A 22216-nucleotide genomic window follows, 5' to 3' on the forward strand; every position below is an offset into this window, starting at 1 on the left:
AGGCTCTGACAAGTCCTCTCTTCTTTAAGGGGAAGAGCTGAGTCATTCCACCTAATCAAAATCACGTCCTCACCACTCAATACCGTTTTGTTGAGAGACACTCCAATAACAATAACACACTGTCTTGGCAGAATAGTGGACTCTTGTTCCAAAATATCCAAGACCTTCTGCCTTTTTTTACAAGAGATCTCAAAGGCCAACCAACTTTAATTTCTCAATTAATTACAGAGACTGTGGGAAGGGGTCACCTGTTCACACAAAGAACTCTTTGGGATATGTGCATATTTTCATCCCCTAGACTCAAAAAAGAAGGGGCAATTTTTTTTAAATGTAGAAGCTGGGTTCTCCTCTATCTTTAAAAAGTCCTATTGGTGGTATGTCAAACCTCTGTTCTTTGGTGGTAGTCCTGGTCTCTCAATTTTCTTTGGCTGATGTAAAATTTAAAAAACACACAATCACCACCAAGACAGGTCTGGTATTTTTCCAGCGATTAGTGGTGCACAAAAGTTGGGGCAGGACCATCCAAAATGTGAAACATGTCATTTGAACCTTTGCCATTTTCTTTAGTCATATGAGATGGGCTTTATGTTTTCCAAGGCATAGATGTCTGTCCTAGTTTTCTCAAAACAGGTGTCATAGAAAGCTCTCTGAGAGCTGTGAGTGTGCTGATGATCCCCTTTATCTGAAGGTGTACCCCTTCTCTTCCCACCCACCCTGACACCTGGTGGGAAGCATGTTATCATAGATCAGGATGTGTAGCTGCAGGCTTTAGACTGTGACTTATAATAATGAATCAGTGGCTGCAGCCCCACCTTCTCAAGCCATCTCCCAAGGAGTCGAGATGGTACTTGGGTTATAACATTTTGATTCCTGCTCGATGCAGAAGCTGTACACTTGGGAGCATTATGCTTTTACAAGTTACTATTATTTTTTAAAAACTAGAAACAAACTAATCTTCCAATTTTCTTCTAACCACAGATGAGGTATAATATGTATCTCAGAAAAACCACTCTATGTGTCTAGAATACAAATAGAAGGCACTCTATAATTTCAGACAATTTGCTGGTGTCAAGGTTAATAGAAGTCTCTTTTCTTGACTTGACTTACCTTTATTCAGTATTTGGAAGCTTTATGAAATATAAAGGTAAGCGAACAAATTACATTTGTGAGCAAATATAATCGCTGTTATTGCCGTGGGAATATCTCAGATTGCATTGCAATTTAAAGCGCTGAGACTTTGAAAACTGATCAAGTTATGTCAAAAAGTAGTTTTAAGATGTAGAAGCCTGAATTGAGAATGAGTGTTCTGTTCCTAGGAAACAATGCAAATCTATAGATTCATCTATCTTAAAAGGTTGATAAAATTTTAATAAAGGTGAATACTGCCTCTGGTACCTGGAGATGCCTGGCTGGTTGTGGACTTGGCCTTCTAGATAGACATGTCCTGTCTTTATACTGATATAGCCTGCTAGATTAAATGAGATATAATGTACGTCAGGTGCCTAACACACAGTTCTTGGCACACAACAGGCATTTTTGAAATGCAAGTTTTCTCCTTCCCCTTTGTATGCACCTAACAACTTCTGATACCCAGACATTTATGACTTTGTCATTCATAAATTTGTCCAAACTCTTTCGAATCCCTTCTGTCATATCCTTCTGGTATAAGAGATGTGAGTCATCCAAGAGGGAACAAAGAAGAAAATTGAAATGACGGTCTTCCAGGTACAATAAGATAACATTTTAATGAGAATTGCCAAAAATAACCCACACAGTGTAAAGGCATATGTAAGTTTTGTGCCACAATACACAGTTGCACACAAATATCCTTGCAGTCCTCTGTAATCAGATCAACAAATGGTGGCTCAAAAAATATTTACTGAGCGCCCGTTGTGTGCCAGGCACTATACTAGGTGTCTTGGAAGATACAAAGACACTAAGACATCATCCCCTACCTCAAACAGCCTGGGATAAAGGGGGGTATGAGTGCTGAGGAGATATGTAGATACATAAATAAATATATTACACAGCAGAATAAGAGCCACAAGACTATAGGAACAATGGCTATGGATATGTGCCTCAAATATAAAGGGGATATAAAGGAGTGCACAAAATACCCTGCCCTCCATAAGCTGAAAATGTAATTGAGAAATCTAATCGGTGAAAAGGTCAGGACAGTGCAGCAGGCAGCCACAGTCTGCTGGCTAACCCCCTCACTGTCTTCCCTCTCAGTCTCGGCTTTTGTTCCTCTGTCTCCTAGGATAATAATCCTCCTCCTCCAGATGCCCTTTCCCCATCTCTCTATGATCTTCCTCAGTCCAGCTTAAAGCCCTATGCCTTTAAAAATCCCTTACCTAAATATACCAAGGCCCTTTGAGCTCTTCCTTCACGTTCATTTGTTCTTTTTATTCCTTTACCAAATATTCATTGGGCCCATACTGCTTGCCAGGCCCTATTCAGACCTGATACAGGGATACAAAGATTAACAAGATAAGCCCAGTGCTCTAAAAAATCTCATCATCTAATAGAGGGGACAGAACAATGTGCTCAACCCAGGACAGATGAGGAGCGTAGAGGAAATGTTTCACCAAGACTTTAAATTGAATATTGGAGGTTGACTGGGAGTTTGCCAGGTGAAGAAGATGGAAAGGCATTCTGGGCAGAAGGAATAGAAATTGGAAAGGACCTGGTGCCTCGTGTGACCAGGGAGAAGTTTGATATAGTGGAACACAGTGTTTATGAGAGAGAGAGAAGGATTAAGGCTTGAATGGAAATTGGAGCCAGATTATGAAGAGCCTTGAATGATGCACTAAAGAGCTTGCACTTTCTTCTGTGAAAACAGATGAGCTTTGGTCTTTAGAAAGTTCACTTGATAGAGCATGGAAGATACATTGCAAAAGGGAGAGAGCTGAGAAAGTCAAACCTGTTAAGAGGTTCAAGGACACTCCTATCACGCTCAAGTCTGTACCATTCCTTTGGTCATCTGTGGTTTCGGTTGTCTGCATTCCCCTTTAGTGCTCATCAGAGTGTTTACACCCACCAAGTTGGTGTTCATTCATTGAATGAACAATTGAATCAACGAGTGTTTGAATAATAAGTGTCTCAACATTCATACTGGAAAACTTATATTTTTAAGATGGAAGAATTGGAAGCATAATCTAGCCTTTTTCTGGAAACTATTTAACCCCAGTAGCAACTACCCATTTTTTGCAAGAAGTACCAGCTATCCCAGTAGGAAATAGATGTATCCATGGGAAAACACTAGATCACCAATGAAAGGAAGAGAGTTGGGAAGGCAAGTATTGGAAGTGATTAGTTGTGAAATTTCAGGCATAACCCTCATGAGATACAAAACCAATCATGCCCTAAAGCCATTGATCAAGGAGTTAGTTCCAGCCCAGGAATCGGGGAGCCAGGTTGGCCAGCCAGGCATGGAATAAGGAGGCAATCCCACTGGAAGAAGAGTTGGGCCCAGCGGGGAAGGTGAGAGGAATGGACCCTGCCCATATGACTGGCCCAAGTATCTCTACCATAGGGAAAGCCCAAAGGTGACATGGGGTCCCATAAAAAGACCAGTATGTGGCTAATTTAGCAAATCACCCACTACATGTAATAAGGCTTATGGACTATTATATAAGAATGTTGTGTAATCCAGCAATACTATTTGGATCCTATGATCTAGGATAGAGTAAGACAGTTACATTATAGACAGTTATATTCATTTATACGTATATGTATACAGATATATCAGGTATGTGTACATACCTGAATCATAAAGTAGATCTTTAAACAAAATTTAGTGAACAAAAAATATTTATTTAAATAGACTCCTTTTGATGGACTGGTTAGACAAGTTATGCCTCATTCATATGAGGGAATATATATAGCCATTGAAAAGAATTAAGCTGATTTATATACAAGTGTATGTTACTAATGTAAAACAGTCTTGCATTGCAGTCTGTAGGTTTCAGTGAATTCATAGATTGATTTGGGGCAAAATAATATCTTAATATTTACTCTTTCAGTACATGAATTTGCTATCTCTTTCCATTTACTTAAGTCTTTAATTTCAAACTTTAATTTATACTTTTCAGTGAACAGGTCTTGCACAAATTTTGTTAAATTTATCCCTAAATATTTCATGACTTTGATGTTGTTATAAATGGTATTTTTAATTTCAATTTCTGTTTGTTGCTAGAATATAGAAATACAAGTACAATTGATTTTTTTATATTTATCTTGAATAATGTAACATTGCTAAACATTAGCTCTAGTAACTTTTTTGTAGATTCTTTAGCATGTTCCATGTATACCAACATGTCATCTGTGAATAAAGAGACTTTTACTTATTCCTTTACAATCTTCATGCCTTTTATTTCTTTTTCTTGCTTTATTACACTGGTTGGGACCTCCAATGCAATATTGAATAGAAGTGGTGAGAATGAACATCTTTGTCTTGTTCCTGATCAGTGGGGGAAAGCACTTAATCTTTCACTATGAAGTATGAAGTTAGTGGCAGGGATTTTTTTTAATATCCTTTATTAGGTTGAGGAAGTTCCTTTCTATTCCTAATTTACTGAGAATTTTCCTCACAAATGAGTGTTGAATTTTGTCAAATGCTTTTTCTTCATCTATTGAAATGGTCATATGGTGTCCTCTTATTCTGCTAATACAGTAAATTGCATTCACTGTTGCTTTTTTTATGTTAAACTAACCTAGCAGTCCTGAGATAAACCCTACTTTGTCATGGTATATTACCCTTTTTATATATTGCTGGATTCAATTTGTTGAAATTTTGTCAAGGATTTTTGTGTCTATGTTAATGAGGGATATTGACCTTTTTTTTTCTTTTCTTTTCTTTTCTTGTAATATCTTTGTCTGGTTTTGATATCAGGGCTATGCTGATCTTATGACTTGAGCAGTATCCCCAAGTCTGCTGTTTTCTGAAAGAGTTTATGTAAAATTGATACTGTGTCTTACTTAAATGTTTGATAGAATTTGTTAGTGAGAATATTTGAGCCTGGAGTTTTGTTTGTGGGAAGGTTTTTAATTATGAATTCTATTTCTTTAATAGTTACATGGCAAGTCAGACTTTCTATTTCTTCTTGCTTCCATGTTGATAATTTGTCTTCAAGGAATTTGCTTATTCACTCATAATTTTCCCTTATTGTTCTTTTAAAGTCTATAGGTCTATAGGACTATAGTGATGTCCCCTCTTTAATTCCTAGTATTGCTAATTTCTTCCCTTTTTTCTTGATCATTTTAGCTTATGGTTTAACAGATTTAGTGAACTGTATTTTTTTCAGAGAACTAGCTTTTAGTTTCATTGACTTTATTTTTCTCTTTTCTATTTCATTATTTCTGCTCATATCTTTGTTGTCCTTCCTTCTACTTATTTTGCATTGATTTTTAGTTTTTTTTCTAGTTTCTTATAGTAGAAACTTAGTTCATTGATTTCAAGCCTTTCTTCTTTTTTAATATAAGTATTTTATGCTGCAAATTTGCATCTAAACACTGCTTTAGCTGCATCCCACAAAGTTTGATATTCTCTTCATTTCCATTTGGTTCAAAATAGTTTCTAATTTTCTTCTTTGACTGATGTGTTATTTATAAGTGTGGGTTTTTAAAAATTTATTTCCAAATATTTGAGGACTTTCCAGATATTTTTCTATTTATATTAACTTTCATTTTGTTGTGCTCAGAGAACATACTTTGCATGATTTCAGTCCTTTTATATTTATTGCAATTTGTTTTATGGTCCAGCATATGATCTATCTTGGTGAATGTGTCATGCACTTTGTAAAGAATGTGTATTTTGCTGCTGCTGGATAGCATTTTCTATCATTATCAATTAGGTCAGGTTGGTTGAGAGTGTTATGTCATCTATATCCCTACTGATATTTTGTCTGCTTGTTCTGCCAGTTACTGAGAGAGTTGAAATCTCAACCATGATTTTGGATTTGGCTATTTTTCCTTTTAGTTTTGTCTGTTTTGGCTTTATGTATTTTTGAGGCTTTGTTATTAGATGTATACACACTTAGGGTTGTTATATCTTCTTGATGAATTGACCCCTTTATTATTAAGAAATATCCATCTTTATTTCTGGTAATATTCCTTGATCTAAAGTCTACATTGTCTGATTTTATTATTGTTGTACATGCTTCATTATGATTATTATTTGTATCGTATATCTTTTTCTGTCCTTTTACTTTTAAGCTATTTATGTCTTCATATTTACAATGGATTTCTTGTAGACAGCATAAAGTTGGGTCGTGATTTTCTTGTCCAGCCTGACAATCTCTGCCTTTTAGTTGGCATGCCCAGACCACTTATCTTTAAATTAATTATTTATACCTTCAGGTTTAAGTCCATCTTCCTATTTGTTTTCTATTTGTCCCCTCTGTTGTTTATTTCTTATTTTCTATTTTCCTGCCTTCTTTTGAATTAAATGAATTTTTTAAGGATTCCATTTATTTTCTGTATTTGCTTATTAGCTATAACTCTGTTTTAAATTTTTGTGGTTGCTCTGGGGTTTACAGTATGCATTTTCAACTTATCATAGTCTACCTTCAAATAGTATTACACTACTTCATGTGTAATATAGCACCCTTGTGACAGTATTCTTCCATCTTTCCCTTTTACTTCCATGTGCTATTGTAGTCATATATTTTACTTTTGCATATGTTATAAACCCCATGATACATTGTTATTATCTTTTAAACTGTCGGTTATATATTTTAAATTTTTTAAATATTTATTAATTCATTTAAAATAAGACTAATATTGCCTGTGCATGTTAGCACAAATAACATGTTGTAATTTTTTAAAAAACTGTATTTTCCAAGACAAAAAGAAATCTCATGAGAAGAATGGTAATGCTATACATTTTTGCACAACTCTATAACATCTGGCTTAATAGATGACAGCTGACTTCTCATACCTGCTTCTACATTCAATGTGTTTTGATATTATTTTTGTTAATGTATATGGAGAAGATCCAACTTCACATAGATCTGTAGATGGAAAAGGGAAGTGTATTTTAATAACTTTTACAGGTCATTATGGATATTCTTCTTTGATACTACACAAAAACTCTACAAATGGTAGTTTCTTAAAGGTTAATGCTGTGTGGAATCTGAAAACGTATCAGTGAACTTTGTATGTACTGTTACATCAAAATTCATTGATCATCTTGTACTCTGAAGGGATATTTGACCCATCTTATTCATATTGATTATTTGGAAAATATCGGTTCACTAAGTTATACAAATATTACAAATGTTGAAACACTTTATGCTGTATCAGAAATCACATTAAACTGATACAAATGCTGATTTCATTGGAACAAAGCTTAAGTTTGGGGAAACTGTCAAGCTTATAGTGGCAGAGTGAAGTTTTTCAAAATTCTGATTTTCATTCAAAAACGTGTGAGGGACTTCCCTGGCAGTCCAGTGGTTAAGACTCCACACTTCACTGCAGGGTGCACAGGTTCAATCCCTGGTCGGGGAACTAAGATCCCACATGCTGTGTGGCATGGCCAAAAAAACCAAAGTGTATATTATCATTGGCAAAAAATAGTGTCAGTTATTGATATTTAACCTAAATTGGTAGGCTCACTTCATTTTTGAGAACATATCTGCCAAACATCCGAGTGTTTAATCATGGTTTCTCCATTAGTTATTCTTCCTCACAAAAATGATATTCCATGAAAAGTAGCTGTTTAGGTCACAACTTAATCACAGATATGCTCTTCCTCAAGACAACTTCCTATTTTATCACACAGAATATTAAATCCAGTATCAAGATTTGATAATTTTTAGTGCTTCGCCAAAGCCATTCTTCAGTGAAACGGGGTTTTTTCTTTTTACTGTGTGTACACGGCAACAAAGAATACAATAAATGCTGGTATACTTTGGTACTACTCCCTTAATTTATATACCATGGTTCCAGCAGTTTTACCCACCATTGCTTTTGTACATTCATACGAATATAGTTGCTCTGGCATAAACCATATTTTATATTCATATATATATATATCATATATACCATAACCAAAAATATATACCATAAACATATATATGCATAAATATATAATATAAAATATATAAGTTGCTCCAGGATAAACGATGAGATTGAAACAAGTTATTCAGCACTTTCAATATTTTAGTACCACTTGTGATTGTTGCTAACCATTCACATAAAAAAGGTCTTCTTCAAAGATTAGTGCTAATACCATATGACTACAAGCAGAACAGTAAGTCTAGCCACATTTATAGACTTGTCTGTTTTTAAGGTGAAAGTACAGTTCCACAAATGAGATAATAATTAAGTCTTTCCCTGAAAACTAATGAAAGAAATCATAGAAGATCTAAATAAATTGAGAGATACTATATAAATGGAGTGGAGAGTCAATATTGTAAACATGTCACCTATGGGAGAAAATGTCATATAAGAAGAAAACCCAAAGAAGAAAATACTAAATCAAAAGATGGATTTAGCACAGTTGAAGGATATAAGATCAATACATAAAAATCAACGATGTTTCTATATACTAGCAATGAACAAATGGAGATGGAAACTAATGTTAAGAGAATGAAAGGACAGGCCACAGACTGGGGTAAAATACTTACAAATAATAATCCAATAAAAAGGAGATATATCCAGAATACATAAATAACTCTCAAATGCAATATTAAGAAAATAAGCAACACAATAAAAAGTAAAAGAAAAAATAACTAAATCTCCATGTTTAGAGCTAAATGTTTAAATAAATAAGTTACTGTGCCATTGAAAACAGGCAGTGCTATGAGTTATTTTACTAACCTTTCATCCAGTGGGCATTGAGCAATGTCAACTGTCTAAGGCTTCACTGATCTCTAAGCTATTATGTGAATTTCTCCAGCCCATGCAGTGCAATAACTTATGCATAAGATGCTTCAGTGGCTTTTTCATTTCTAGTTTGAAAAGCTCTAACAAACAATTTTTGGTTTTTAATAAGCTCATCATGTCTACACTTAAAATATTCAATTTCTTTCCCTTTCACTATGAATGAATGGTCTGAAAATGATGCCACAACTTAAATAATGAATTATTTTGAAACTATATGAAAGTGTTCTGTGGCTAAGACACTGCAAGGTAAGTTAATGACATATATAAAGATAATTGTAATCATGTTTTCATTCATTACTTACAATTTCACCACATGTTTATGAAGTAAATATCTTCCTTCCATGAGTCAGAGCCCTCACCAATACTGCAGTTTCATCTTTTTCAGCATCTTCAAACATAGATATTGCAGCTTGGGTTTGAGAAAGCAAGTCTTCTAATCTCCTTTATTAAGCCAACAATCTATATTCTTGTTGTGTTCTATATAGGTGGAAGTAAAATTCTAGGATTTCAAAATAATGGTTTTCTAAATAAAAATAGTTACAGAGATTATAGCAGGTATGACTAAGGGTACATTTTCCATGTCCTTCTTATGGTTAGGGAGTCCAGGTACTGGTCATGGTGCCAGTACTTCAGAGGGGAGAACTGAGAAGCTTAAATGAAGGGATGTAAGAAAAGACCCAGAGCCCAATGAGGCAAGCGATCTCATAGTAGGGGCACCTGCTGTATGGACCCCAGCAGGAGATGCAGGGAGACTAGATAACTACTCATACCAGCCAAGGGATGCAATGCTCAGGCTAGAATGCACCTAATTAGCAGCTCTGGACCACATCTCCTATATCCACACCTAGGCTGTGCCACCTTTTGACTGGACTGTGTTGCTCCACTTACTCTGCTACCAGGCTGACAGCCTTCCTCGCTGCTCCATGGTCTTCAGTGGCACTCCTTTGCAGTCAGCACATATACAGCCACCACTGGACCTGCCTTTCTCAACACTGCCCTAAATTATCATTTAAAGAAATTTAAAGATGAGTAAAAAAAGATCTTTTATATTTACACTTTCCAGCATTTTACAATCCTTTGTGTAGGTCCAGGTTTCCATCTGGTAAAAGTTACATTCTTTTAAAGAACTTAAGAACTTAACTAAAACAACTTAAGTTTTCTCATGGTATAGGTTTGCTAGCAACAATATCTCTTGGCTTTTGTTTGAAAAGTCTTTACTTTGTCTTAATTTTTGAAGGATATTTTCACTAGATATAGAGTTCTAAGTTCATAATTTTTTTCCTTCAGAACTTTGAAGATATCACTCCGTTGTCTTCTTGCTTGCACATCTCCTCATGAGAAGTCTGTAATCATTCTTAGCTTTATTCCTTTGTATAATATATGCCTTTTTTCCCCCTTCTGGCTGCTTTTAACTTTTCTCCTTGTGACTAGATTTCAGCAGCTTGATTAGTTTGTCCTGGTATGGTTTTCTTTGTGTTTATCCTGTTTTGATATTCATTGAGCTTCTAGGATCTGAGGGTTTATAGTTTTCATCAAATTTAGAAGTATTTCAGCCATTATTTATTTTATGTCCTTTCTTTTTCTCTTCTACTTCTGGGACTCCAATTAAACCTGATAGATCAGTTCTATTGTCCCATAGGTCACTGCAACCCCCTTTTTAAAATTTTTTTAATTTTTAAATTTTTATTTTATTTATTTTTGGCTGTGTTGGGTCTTCATTGCTGCGTGCGGGCTTTCTCTAGTTGTGGCAAGCAGGGGCTACTCTTCGTCGCAGTGCACGGGCTTATTGTGGTGGCTTTTCTTGTTGCAGAGTACAGGCTCTAGGCTCACGGGCTTCGGTAGTTGTGGCACATGGGCTCAGTAGTTGTGGCTTGCGGGCTCTAGAGCGCAGACTCAGTAGTTGTGGCATGTGGGCTTAGTTGCTCCACGGCATGTGGGATCTTCCCAGACCAGGGATCGAACCTGTGTACCCTGCATTGGCAGACGGATTCCCAACCACTGCACCACCAGGGAAGTCCATGCAACCCCCTTTTTTTTCAGTCTTTTTTTTCTCTTTACTATTCATTCTGAGGAGTTTCTATTGCTTTGCCTTCAAGTTTATTGATTTTTTGTTCTGCAGTATGTAACTGCTGTTAATCCCATCCAGTGAAATTTTCCTTTCAAATATTTGACTTTTCATCTCTATAATTTCTATTTTTAAAAATACTTTCCAAAGAAATTAAACCTTTTTAAAAAGCTAACCAAGAAAAACATCTTTCCATTTCTCTTATTGTGTTCCTATTTTCTTTACATCCTTGAACATATGGAGCACATTTATAATAGCTGTTTTAAGGTGCTTGTCTAGAATTCCATTATCTCTGTCATTCCTGAGTCTGTTTCTGTTGACTGATTTTCTCTGGGTTGTAGATCACATTTTCCTGCTGTTTAGTTTAGTTTAGTAATGTTTAGTAATTTTTTAAATTCGATATCCAACATCATGAATTTTGCATTGTTGAGTGCTGGATTTTTTTGTATTGATTTAGAGAGGATTGTACTTTTTTCTGATATTGTGGATATCAGATAAGTGGATAAGTTATTGTGGATCAATTTGATCCTTTCAAGGTTTGTTTTTAAGCATATTTAGAGTAAATCTTGAGTAGCTTTTACTCTAGGGCTAATTTAGCCCATTTTAAAGGCACTGCTCTGACGTTTCTACTTATGCCCCATGTATTCAGTGAGGTCTCTCCACTTTGGTCCTGTGTGAACTCTAGGAAGTGTTCATCTTACAACTTCTCAGTAATTGTTTCCCTGGAAGTTTTTCTAGACTGTCTTTGTGGAGTTTTACTCTGTACATGTTCAGATTGGTATTCATCAAGAGACTCAAGGGGACCTCTATGCATACTTCTGTTACTCTTTTTTTGGCTTAGCTCCATTCTCACAATTTCTAATTGCCCTGGCCTTTCAAAACTCCAGTTTCTGTCTTCTCTACTTGGAGATTGCTAGGATTGCAATCCTGTTCTACAGTCCAGGGATTACCTCCAGGCAGAAAGCTGGGGTGGTGGTAGGGCTCACCTCGTTTGTATCCCTTTTCTCTCAGATCACTGTCTTGTGTTGCCTCTTGTCCAGTGTCTGAAAATAAATGTTTCATATATTTTGTCAATTTTCCAGTTGTTTCCGAAGAGAAAATAATTCCACATCTTCTTTCCCCTCACAGCCAGAAGTGGAAGCCCTTTAATTATCTGCTCTTAATTTTTTTTTCTGCCTTCATTTTTGAATATTTTTTCAGGATATAAAATTCTACATTGACAGTTTTTATTTTCTTCTGGCCTCCATTATTTCTGATGGAATGTCAGTCTTATCATTGTTTCCCTGTGTATAATATGTCTTATTTCTTTGGCTGCCTTTATAAATTTATCTTTGGTTTTCAGAACTTTGACCATGTGCCTTAGTGTACTTTTGTTTGTATTTACCCTGTTCGGGATTCCCTGAGTTCCTGGATCTGTGGGTTGTAGTTTTGGATATAATTTGGAAAATTATCAGCTGGTACTTCACTTTTTTCCCCCTGTTCTCTTTCTTCTGTCTTTCTGGGACACCAGTTACACGTGTGTTGGATTGATTGATAGTGTCCTACAAGTCACTGGAACTCTCATTTTTCTTCCAGTATTTTTTCTCTATGCTTCAGTTTGCTTGATTTCCATTGATCTATCTTCAGGTTACTAATTCTTTCTTCTTTAGTATTCAATCTGCTATTAATCCCATCCAATGAATTTTTTATCCCATCTCACCCAATGATTTTTTTAAACTTCTTCACTTTGAAATGTTTTAGATCCAGAGAGTTGCAAAAATAGTACAGCAAAGTCCCCTGTACCCTTCACTCAGTTTCTCCCAATGGTAATATATAACTGTGGTACAATATCAAAACCAGGAAACTGACATCGATACAATACACAGACCTTATTCAGATTTGACAAGCTTTACATGCACTCACTTGTGTGTGTGTGTGTGTGTGAGAGAGAGAGAGAGAGAGAGAGAGAGAGAGTGTGTGTGTGTGTGTGTGTGTGTGTGTATTTAGTCCTTTGCAGTTCTATCACATATATAGATTGATGTAACCACTACCACAGTCAGGATACAAAACTGTTCCATCACTACAAAGACTCATGCCTTGTGCTACTCTTTTATAATTGCTGCTGCCTTCTTCTCTTCCCCCACCCCATTCCTAATCCCTGTAATCCACTAATCTGTTCTTCATGTCAACAGTTTTTTTCATTTAGAGAACGTGATATAAATGGAATTATGTAGTATGTGACCTCTTGAGATTGGCTTTTTCACTCTGTAATCCCTTGAGATCTGTCCAAACTATTTCATAAATAATTCATTCCCTTTTATTGCTAAATAATATTCCATGGTATAGATATACCATAGTTGTTTAACCATTTATTCACTGAAGAACATTTGAGTTGTTTCCAATTTATGGCTATTAAAATTAAGCATTCATGTATAGTTTTTGTTTGAATGTAATTTTCCATATCTCTGGGATCAATGCCCAGGAATACAATTGCTGGATCATATGATGTGTATAGGTTTGCTTATTTAAGAAACTGACATTTGTGCTTTCTTTTTATTACTGTTTACACAGTATATCTTTTTCCATCACTTTTATTTCAGCTTCTCTATATCATTATATTTAAAGTGACTCTCTTGTAGACAGGCTATTATTGGGTCATGTTTTTAATCCATTTGGCCAATCTCAGTCTTTTAATTGGTGTGTTTAGACCATTTGCCTTTAATGTAGTTATTGATAAGTTAGGGCTTAAGTCTGCCAGTTTATTGTTTGTTTTCTGTTTGTTCCCTATTTTCCTCCTGCCTATTACTTGAACATTTTTTAAGAATGTCACTTTTATTTATCTATAGTATTTTTCAGTGTTTCCTATAGATTTTTTAGTGATTGCTTTAGGTATTAAATTATATATATGTAACTTACCACAGTCTCTTGGTATCAACATTTTGCTACTTTGAGTGAGCTATAGAAGCCTTACCTGCCTTTATTTCCCTTTACCTTCCTCTCTAATATATCTTAAATTTTTCCTCTACATGCACTGAGAACCACATCAGACAATGTTATAGTTTTTGTTTCAGCCATCAAACATAATTTTTTAAACTCAAGAGGAGAAGGAAACTCTGCTCTATTTACCCATATTTTTACTCTTTCTGTTGTCCTCCCTTCCTTCTTGATGCTCTAAGATTTCTTCTTTTATCATTTCCTTTCTGTTTGGAGAACTTCCTTTGCCCATTCTCTTAGGGTATGTCAGATGAAGATAAATTCTTTTTGTTTTCCTTCATCTGAGAATGTCTTGATTTGTCTTTCACTCCTGAAGGATATTTTCACCAAGTATAGAATTCTGAGTTGGCAGTTATTTTCTTTCAGCACTTAAAAAATGTGCCTTTTTCTTCTGGCTTCCATGGTTTCTGATGAGAAATCCACTGTCATTCAAATCATTGTTTCCATAATGGTGGAAATGTAAAATGATGCATCATTTCTCTCTTATCTGCTTTCAAGGTTTTGGTTTTGCTCTTTTGTCTTCATTTTTCGGATATTTGATTATAATGTTATTTGTAGTGGATTGCTTTGTGTTTGTCCTGTTTAGGTTCATTCAGCTTCTTGAATCTGTAGGATTATATCTTTCACCCAACTTGGGGATGTTTCAGCCATTATTTCTTTGAATATTTTTAAAATTCCATCTTATTTATCTTCACCTCCTGGGGCTCTGATGACACAAATGTTTGATCTTTTGTCTTGTCCAACAGGACCCTAAGTCTCTCTTCATTATTTTTTGGTCTATTCTCTCTCTCTGTTTTTTGGATTGGGTAATTTCTATTGCTCTACTTTCAAATTCACTAATTCTTTTCTCTGTCATCCCCATTTTCCTATTAAGCCCATCAGTAAGTTTTTTTGTTTTGGTTATTGTATTTTTCAGTTCTAAAATGTCCATTCTTTGTGTCTTCTGTTTCCTTGTTGATACTTTCTATTTTTTCACTTTGTTTCTGGCATGCTTCTGAATGCTTCTAATTGCTTCTGAAACATTGTTATGACGGCTACCTTAAAATCCTTATCAGGTAATTCTGACATGTGTCATCTTGGTGTTAACATTTGTTGATTGTCTTTTCTCATTCAAGTTGAGATTTTCCTGACTCTTGGTATGATGAGTGAGTTTTTATTTGAACCTGGAGATTTTGGATCTTATATTATGAGACTCTGGGAACTCTGAACTCTGTACTCTAATAAGCCTGCAGCTTTCTTCTTGAGCTCTACCATATACCACTAATGGTAAAATATATATAACTAATGAGCCTTACCCAGCATAGTTCCCTTCTTTCAAGGGTTGAATTTCCTCTAGTTTCTACCTGGTTTTGGATGTTCTATACTACCTTCAACTTATCATGATTATTACTCTGATAGAAGCTACTCTATCATTACCAGAATACAGAAGTCAGGACTTACTTTTCATTGTATACCTTTTGGTACCTTTTGACGTTTTTACCATGTATGTATGACTTATTTAAAAATGTAAGTAAATTACTGAAATTAAAACATAAAAATTAAATAAACATATTTATCAGTCAGACCTAATTTCATTGACCAGCTCCATGAAGTGATCATAGTAACAATATATACTAGACAAGTTGAGCAAATTATTTAACCTGTCTGCCTCAGTTTCCTCACCTATAAAACGGGGATTAGAACAATGGCTGGCATATATAAATAAAATATGTAAATATATTACTAATATATAATATATAAATAATATAAATTAAATTTTAGATATTACTGTTAATGTCAGAAATATTGGTAAAACTACTCACAAACAGGGACATGTTTCTTCTTATCCTCAATGCTGAGAATTTGGTACCCAGTAAGTGCTTAAACATTAAAAAAACTGAACATAGTGCTGCTGTATTGGATGCTATGTGGATTTAGCCTAACAGCCCTTGCTGACACGGAGTTCATAGAACAAAATATTTAAAACATATTTAAATGAAATATTATTTTATATGAACAAATGTGAGTATGAATAAATACAAATACTACAAATTTTATATTTGAGTTTTATATTTAGATGAGGTTATAGTACCAGGCATTCACCAAACTGTCATTCTATTGCAGAAAAGCTTCATAGAAGTATAATCTAGGAACTTTTGAATGAGAAAAGAATTTAACATTTATTAAGTACCAGTTATATCCCATGTAAGTATATCCATATGCCAGGTCCTTTACATAAATTATCTCATTTATGTCTCTTAGCAACCCTGGGAGGTAAGCATTATCCCCTTATGAGAAAAATAAGACTCACCAACTAACTTGGCTAGGATCAGCTAATGAAACAGCAGAGCCAAGATTGAAACTCAAATTTTTTGAATTTGGGGCTTATCCTCCTCTACTTTAAAGAATAAGACCCAGGGTTTTAGTATAAGCAATACATGGGAGAAAAATAAGCATTTATTAAACATCTACTTCTGACCACACAACATGCCACATGCATTATTTCATTTAGTTCTCAAAGCATTATTTTATTCAATCCTTACAGTAATGAGAAAGGAAGAAAGAAAACTAAGATTTGTTGAGCACTTGTTGTGTGCCTAACACTTCAGTAGGGCTTATGTAAGTTCCCTCACATGGTCTCCTAACAGCCCAGTGAAACCTGTATTGCCCCCAAGCTAGGAAGAAAGTAGGCTGAGCTTCCTTCACACTTGCCTGCCTCCTGAGGCAGCTCTAAAAGACATCCCTCCAGGATGCATGTTCCCAAACATTTTGCAGAACCTATATTCCACAAAATAATGAGTTTTTAAAGTACAGTCCAGGTAACACAAAGGTCTTTCCATACGAGTTGCTTTTTAATCTTTTGGTGGTCATGGACCCCTTTGAGAATCTGACGGCCCCCCTCCCATATAAATGCTTACAATTACTCAATTTTGGATACAATTTCAGAACATTCAAAAATTTCCTAAAGCCTGTCAATGGACTCTTTGTTTAAAACAAACAAACAGAAACCCACTCTAAAGAACAGAAATAAATCTTAGGAAACAAGAGAGCTTATTAATGCTTCAATTATTGAGTTTTACAAATCCTCTAGAACACTAACCACCTATATTTGACCATTCTATTATGTTTCACAAAGTAGATATTAGTCCTGTTTCTCTTTTGGTTTTTGAGCCTTGGCACTATTAACCTTTCTGGTGGTATAATTCTTTGTTGGGGGGTGTTGGGGTGCTGATCTATGTGTTATAGGATGCTGAGCAGCACCCCTGCCCTCTACTCACTAGATGCCAGGAGCACACTCCCTGCATCTCCCAGTTTTGACAACCAAGAATGTACCCAGACATTAACAAATGTCCCCTGGGAAGAGGCAAAATCACCCCCTGTTGAGAACTGCTGTTTTGTAGTAATTACAGTCATCACTCCTGAGTCACTCACAAGCATAAAGGGCCTAACATCCAGACTTTTAAAAAGTATTTCCTTTTCTTGCTTGATTAAGATCTCCTACAATACTTCTCAACTGGGTTAAGCAAGATGATTCATCTCCCAATTAAATTGCTACCTGAAGTTGTAAAGCTTTTCTTACAGAAGAGACCAAAAGGAACTTCACATAGCCACCCTGCTTTACTGATTGAATGATTGACTTATCAAGTCACTCAGTCATTCAAGGAATACTTATTGAATGCTAACAAGGTGCCAGACACTGTGCCAGGTGCTGGGGCTACAATGGTGACCAGTGTAGATATGGTCACTGCATCACGGAGTGTGCAACCTGGTGAGGAAGACAGACTACAGGGCAAGTAAAAAATAAGTGAAGATATTTATAAACTGTGGTAAGAGCCATGATGGAAGCACACAAAATACAGAGGTAGCGACTAACAGAGGGACTTAGATAGGCTCACTAGGAAAGACACTCTAAAGATGTGATATTTTAGGCTAGAACTCAAAGGGTGAGAAGTGCCAGCCAGGTTCAAAAAAAATCAATTAGAGGGCAAATGTTCCAGGCAGAGTAGGCAACCATGTGGAAAGACCCTGAAGCAAGAAAGAGCTTGGTGTGTTCTGGGTATTGGAAGAAGGCTACTATGACTAGCGCTAGTAAGGGGCAAGGGGCCAGACCCTGCAGGGCTCTGTAGCCCATGGTGAAGAGTTGGATCGCATTCTTAATAGAGTGAGAAGCCACTGAAGGCTTTTAACTAGGAGAGGTACCATGATTTGATGTACATTTTAAAACAACTCTGGCTGCGGTGTGGAATGGAGGGTGGGTGGTGTGAATGGAAGTATAGAGACCAGTTAGGAGGCCAGGTGCCAGTTGAGAGATGGTGGTGGTAGCAGTGGAAATGAGAATAATGACATATTTTGGAGATAGAACTGACATAATATGTCAGGGTGAGGGTGAGGGAAATGGAGGAATCAAAGTTTCTGACTCAAACATTTCAGTGGTGGAATGTATTGAAATGGGAAAAACCAGCTTGGCAAAAGATAGAGACATTCTTTTCCTAGTCAAGTGAGCCACAAATGCGGATACCTAACTTTTCCATGAAAAGGGAGGCAGTTCAGTTCAACAAGCACCTACTATATGGGCACAATGCTAAGTGCTGAAGGTACAAAGAAGTAAAAGACGTATCCCTTTGCTCAAAGAGCTTACAGTCCAGCAGGGGAGACAGACATACATAGGTAACTTCAGTTCGCTGTGTTAAGCGCCGTTAGAGGCATGTACAGAGTCTATAAGGTCATAGAAGAAAGCAAATTACTCAGACTGTGTCAGAGGCATGGGAGTCAAGGAAGATATCCTGAAGATGATGTCTGGCTAAGGACTGAGCCGAGGATTAGCCAGGCAGATAAGTGTGTGAAAGTATAGAAGGTTAAGGAAACAGCAGTAGAAAGGCACACAGCCGTGAAACAGCATGATGCCTTTAGGGAATTATAAACAGTGCAGTATTACCAGAACATAAGCTTGAAGGCAAGGAATGAGAGGAGATGAGACTAGATAATAATATTGACAGTAGCAGACAGTTATTGCGCACTTATTATATGCCAGGCAGTGTTCTAAGTGCCTTACATGGATATGTCATGTAATTCTCACAATCATAATACCAATATGGAAACTGAGACAGAAGGAGATTGGGTACCTTGCCCAACGTGGCACACCATCAGAGCTGAGATTCAAAGCAGGCAGTTTAACTCCAGAGCCCATGGTTTTAACCACAGAAAGCTGTGTCAGGCTGAAGAACTGAGAATGTACCAACAGGTACTGCCAACAGGCAGTACTGAGTCATGGAAGGGCAGTGACATGGTCAGATCTGTGTTTTGCTGAGATGATTCAGGATAGATTTAAGAGAGGCCAGGCTGGAGACTGTTGCAATATGTCAGGCAAGTGATGAAGAGAGTTTAAAGTAGGGATGAAGACAAGGGAAAGATTTAAAAAATGTTTAAGAGACAGAATTAGCACAACTTGGTGATTAATTGGATTCTGAAGGTAAAGGAGGAGAAATCTAGGATGTCACCGTGGTTTTGATGACTGGATGACGTTACTGCATGATGAATACAGGAGGAGGAGCACTACAAGTGAGCCAGTTTTTACGTTGAGTACCAGGTGCCAGTAGAACACCCAAGTGGATCTGACCAAGATGCAGTTGGATTTAAGAGTCTGAAGTTCAGGGGATATATTCAACTGGATATAGATCTGAGTATCAAGAGTGTGTGATTCAAACCATGAGAATAAAGAGATTACCTGTGGAGAGTGTGTAAGAAGGAGACCATAGAGCCAAGGAGGAGGTCTTGAAGAATTTCAGTGTTTAAAAGACCAGTAAAAATGAGCTTACAGGGCTTCCCTGGTGGCGCAGTGGTTGAGAGTCCGCCTGCCGATTCAGGGGACATGGGTTCATGCCCCGGTCCGGGAAGATCCCACATGCCACGGAGCGGCTGGGCCCGTGAGCCATGGCCGCTGAGCCTGCGCATCCGGAGCCTGTGCTCCGCAACGGGAGAGGCCACAACAGTGAGAGGCCCGTGTACCGCAAACAAAATAAATAAATAAATAAAATAAAAAATGAGCTTACAAAGGAGACTGAAAAAGTATGTTAAGGATAAGCAGTATAGCGCAGTGATTAAAATCATGGACTCTGGATCCAGTCTGTATGATTTTTTATTCTATAGGCTCTGCCACATGCCAGCTGTGTGACTTTTGGCAAGTTACTTCACCTCTAAGCCTCAATTGTTTGAGAATTAAATGTACATGTAATTAATGTAAAGCCCTTAGAATAGTGCCTGATAAACACACAGTAATTATTAGCTAATACTTACTAGGAAGAAAAGCAGAGTAGGATTATGGAAAACAGAAGTTGAAAGTTTAAGATGAAGAGAATTCTCAGATGTGTCAGATATAGCTGAGAGGTCCAATAAGCTATAGACCTACAAGTATGAAGTAGAATTTGGCAAAATGGAGGCTACTGGTTACCTCGATGAGAAAAATGTCAATTATATGTGGAATCTAAAAAAAATGATACAAATGAACTTATACAAAACAAACAGACTCACAGACAGAGAAAATAAACTATGGTTACCAAAGGGGAAAGGGTGGGGGATAAATTAGAGGAGTTTGGGATTAACGTATACAAACAGGTATGTAAAATAGATAAATAACAAGGACTTACTATATAACACAGGGAACTATATTCAATATCTTGTAATAACCTATAATGGAAAAGAATCTGAATATATATATATATGTATGTATGTATAACTGAATCACTTTGCCATACAGCTGAAACTGACATAGCATTGTAAATCAACTATACTTCAATTAAAAGAAAAATGTCAGGGGACTTCCCTCGTGGCCCAATGATTAAGACTCCACACTTCCACTGCAGGGGGCCCGGGTTCGATCCCTGGTCGAGAAACTAAGATCCCACATGCCGCATGGGGCAACCAAAAAAAAAGAAGAGAGTCAGTGAGTGGAAGGGATAGAGGCCAGACAACTGTAGGTTGAGTGGTGAATAGAAGGTAAAGGAAATGAAATGACAGCAATGGGTAGGGCTAACTCTTTCAAGAAGCTTGCCATTTAAGACAAAAATCTCAAGTGAAGAAAGAAATATGTATAAGGATGCTCACCTTAGCTTTTTTGTATGATAGCAAAACCACAGAACTGTCCTAAATGTTCAAGAAGGAAGAGATAAGATGTCCATAGTGGGGTTAGGGAAAGTGGTAAATATTGGAACAGTAATTGAGAAGAATAGGAGAAGAAGCTTACCAGAGGTGAGTGAAAGGATCATGAAGAAGCCCACAAAGTGTATGTGCAGTTGGAAACCATAGATTGGTGATACCAGTCTGTCCCTTGGTGCAGTTTTCTGCAATAGTGGCAGAACAGAGAAGGCACATTGCGGGGGCTGACCTGGAGTGATGATTATTCCAGGCAGATGGGGCAAAGGGACAGAGGTTGAAGGTGATGGTGAAAGAGGGCTCAAGAGTATAGTCATGTGGTCTAGGCTGGATGTGGGGTCAAAAGGGGGCAGGCAAACCAGGAGAAAATAGGGATCAGGGCACTGGGGTGTCTTTGTGAGGTCAGAAAGCAGAGAGTGGGGTGAAGACACAAGAGAATTGGTAGGACCAGAACTTGGACTCAGTGTAAGATATTGGAGGCAACATGATAGAAAGGGCATAGATTTAAAAATCAGACATACTGGAATTTGAATTACAGCTCTAATATTGAATAGCTATATGACTTTAGGCAAGCTCCTTGAACTCTATAAACTTCAATTTTATGTGCAAAGAAAGTATAATGACCCCTGTCTCACAGAAAAACTGGCACATGGTCATGGTCCGATAGCTGTTAGCACCCCCCCCCCGCCATGTCTCCCACTCAACACTTACTGGGCACCGATTATGAAACATTCTTTTCTGGGGACACCAAGATAAAGGTCACTTCACTTCCTTTTAGGGACTTATGGATTAGGAAAAGTGACACAAATACAAGGAGGTAAATAACAATACAGTGTAAACAGATAAATTACAATTCTAGTTGCCAAGTACAATAATAGCAGGATGAACACAGTGCTGTGGGAATGCATTGCAGGTGTGACTAATAGTGCCTAATGGAATGAGGGAAGGCTTCCCTGCAAAGCTGCTCAGCCCAATTTTTAGTTCTAATGTAGCTTGAAAAAAAAAGCAGGAAATGGGGAGATGACTCTTTAAGGGCGAACAGCTGAGAAGCTTTTGCTTTTATTTTCCTAGACAGTGTTCCAAGGGGCAACAGTTTCAAGAGAAGGTGTTTAAGGAAAATGACCTGTGGGGGTCTGTTACTGAGGAGAAGTATGGAATGAA

The 22216-nt window shown here is 36.8% G+C and overlaps 1 protein-coding gene and 1 pseudogene across 2 annotated transcripts in view; both read left to right on the forward strand.

Moving 5' to 3' along the window:
- Positions 1-22216, forward strand: part of HDAC8 (histone deacetylase 8) — a 244923-nt gene that overhangs the window by 109178 nt on the left and 113529 nt on the right. The window lies entirely within an intron of this gene.
- LOC149744268 (ADP-ribosylation factor-like protein 4A) overlaps positions 1-22216 on the forward strand; it is a 37268-nt pseudogene continuing 15052 nt past the window's right edge.

The sequence above is a fragment of the Delphinapterus leucas genome, chromosome X, assembly GCF_059928025.1.
Source record: "Delphinapterus leucas isolate spDelLeu-1000000601 "Yukka" chromosome X, BTC_Dleu_Yukka2, whole genome shotgun sequence".
Taxonomy (NCBI): Eukaryota; Metazoa; Chordata; class Mammalia; order Artiodactyla; family Monodontidae; genus Delphinapterus; species Delphinapterus leucas.